The sequence below is a fragment of the Nanorana parkeri genome, unplaced genomic scaffold (assembly GCF_000935625.1).
Source record: "Nanorana parkeri isolate BGI_ZX_2015 unplaced genomic scaffold, ASM93562v1 scaffold307, whole genome shotgun sequence".
In the NCBI taxonomy this organism is placed as follows: Eukaryota; Metazoa; Chordata; class Amphibia; order Anura; family Dicroglossidae; genus Nanorana; species Nanorana parkeri.
Genome location: NW_017306575.1, coordinates 445023 through 447669, shown reverse-complemented (window position 1 = coordinate 447669; position 2647 = coordinate 445023).

Sequence of the window (2647 nt, the reverse complement as noted above, 5' to 3'; positions counted from 1 at the left end):
CACTTAAATCCGCATCAACTAGAAAAACAACCGCCGATCTCCCCAACAGAAGTCCCGATCTGTCCTGGAGATGCACCCCCAGCGCTCCCGGTGCCTCAGTGCAGAAGACGGCGGATCGATCGCTGGGCTCAGCCACGAGTCCTATAGCATGCCTTCATCCACTACGGCAACCCGATCCCTGGCTGGGGCCCTGCGACACTTCTCAGCTGCAAGCTCTACGCTCTCTTTCTCCCTTGCTCTTTCCTTGCTTCAATAGATGAGATGTAGAAAGGGGGGGACCGAAGGGGGGGAGGGAAAGAAAAACTAGCTCTCTCCATTTGGAGAAAGAGGAAAGGAGGGGACAAGCCAATGGGAGCCGCCCCCGGGGCTGTCAGATGGCTGCGATCTCTGGAATCTGATTGGCTGATGGAGAGCAAAAAAAAATACTCAACAAACATGACTATTATTAGCTGCTTAGCAACAGCTCACCAAAGTAGAGAGACCACCCAGGCAGACAGGGTTTGTGTGTGTGTGAGTGTATGTGTGTGTGTGTGTGTGTCTCCCAGCTTCAGGGGGAGCCTTAAAGAGCTCCATCCCTCTCTCCCATGCAATCCAGCCATTAGCAGCTCTTCTTCTCCCATCTCTTCCCTCTTTTCCTTTATTACTATTATCATGCAATTCAAGACAACAGGGTTAGGAGGGCCTTGTTCATGAGAGCTTACAATCTAAAAGGGAGGGGTGAGGGTCCTTCTTCGGGACAGCTTGTGAGAGTCTGCGTTGGATAAAGACATCCCTTTAAAGAGGCGCCTTGGCCCCAAGCTGAAACAAATACTGGGAGGTCCGGCTTCAATTCCCAGGCTTGCACAAATAATGACAGCGTGCTTGTGGGAGAAGTACTGGGCAGTGAAGAATTCTTCTTTCTTCTTACATTCCTTCAGCAGACAAAAAAAAAAGGGGGCTCCGATGTTGGAGGTTTTTTTTTTACTTGTTTGCTAAGTCAGCTTCAGTCACTGTGAAGGGAATTTATCACAACTGGAGCAGACAAAATCTGGAGCAGCTGTGCACGGCAACCAATCAGCATCCACCTCTCATTTTCAAATCTTAACTGAACAATATGAAGAGAGAAGCTGATCGGTTACTATGGACAACTGCTCTAGATTCTGCTGGTTACTATGGACAACTGCTCCACCTTTCATTTTCACATCTTAACAACAATATGAAGAGAGAAGCTGATCGGTTACTATGGACAACTGCTCCAGCTTCTGTCTGCTCCAGTTTTGATAAATTCCCCCTCACCACACGTGCCTTGTGTGATGGTACTTTTGTCTATGTTGTTCCAGTGTCCGAACAGCATTTCTAGTGGTGGCTCCTATCCCACAGCACACGTTGGGTTAATAAGCCACTTCACGCTCTCTTCCAGAATTCCGGTGGAACACATGATAGAGATTTGTGGCATGGATGTATACTACAGCCGAAATTCCTCGTCTAATAAATCATGGATGTACTTTGGTACTGATTCTTTGGGCGTTTTTTAGGATACGGCTACTACTGATCTCTTAACCCTTACTGCTTCGTACATTCCCTGCAAGGTCTTTGTATCCTGAACCAGGCTAGAGTGTTAGGATCCACATTCCAACTATTTCCCCTAAGAATCTATCAAGTCACACAATTTATTTTTATGACACAAATGACATTAGCGCTGTGCAAAGAATTGATATTACTAGATCCAGTAGTGTCATAGAAAAAGGCGGGCCAAGGGGTAGGCAGGAGAGGTGACCACCTTGGGCGCTTTGGCAGAAGGAGTTGCAAAAAGGGGAAGACTTGTAAACTGTGGGGGGCACTATGACCTTTTCACCTTTGGTACTAAAGGCCCTTATCACAGTCAAATTCCTTGTGCCCCCCAAGCATTACCAAAGCGCAGGGGAGGAAACAGTATACACAGTCTAAAGCAGCATTTCTCAACCTTTTTTTCAGCCACGGCACCATTTCAAAATATGCAAAATCTTGAGTCACCCCAGTCTAAAAGGTAAAAACCATCAATGTAAAAAAACAATGTGTGGTCCTTTCAAAATCCATGACAGTCCCTTATCGCAGTGAATATATGCCCCAACATTAAAAAAAAAAAAGTTGGCAAATACCAACAAACTTACCTGTGTCAGCCCAGCTTGCTCACGTTGCTCACGCATGCGCAGTCCAGAGCACCTGAGGCGTGAGGAGGAGAATGATACAGAAGATGAATGGCTCCATCTTTCACATCAGAGTAGCCCCTTTACATTAGGAGTCCCCTTCACATGAGAGCCACCCACTCACAACAGAGTCCCCCTTTACATCAGGAGCCCCCTCCTTTCACATCAGAGTCACCCCCTCTCATACTAGTAATCCCTCTATCACATCAGAGCCCCCCACTCACATCAGAGTCACCCCCTTCTCATACTAGTAATCCCTCTATCACATCAGAGCCCCCCACTCACATCAGAGTCACCCCTTCTCATACTAGTAATCCCTCTTTCACATCAGAGCCCCCCACTCACATCAGAGTCACCGCCTCTCATACTAGTAATCCCTCTATCACATCAGAGCCCCCCACTCACATCAGAGTCACCCCCTTCTCATACTAGTAATCCCTCTATCACATCGGAGCCCCCCACTCACATCAGAGTCACCCCCT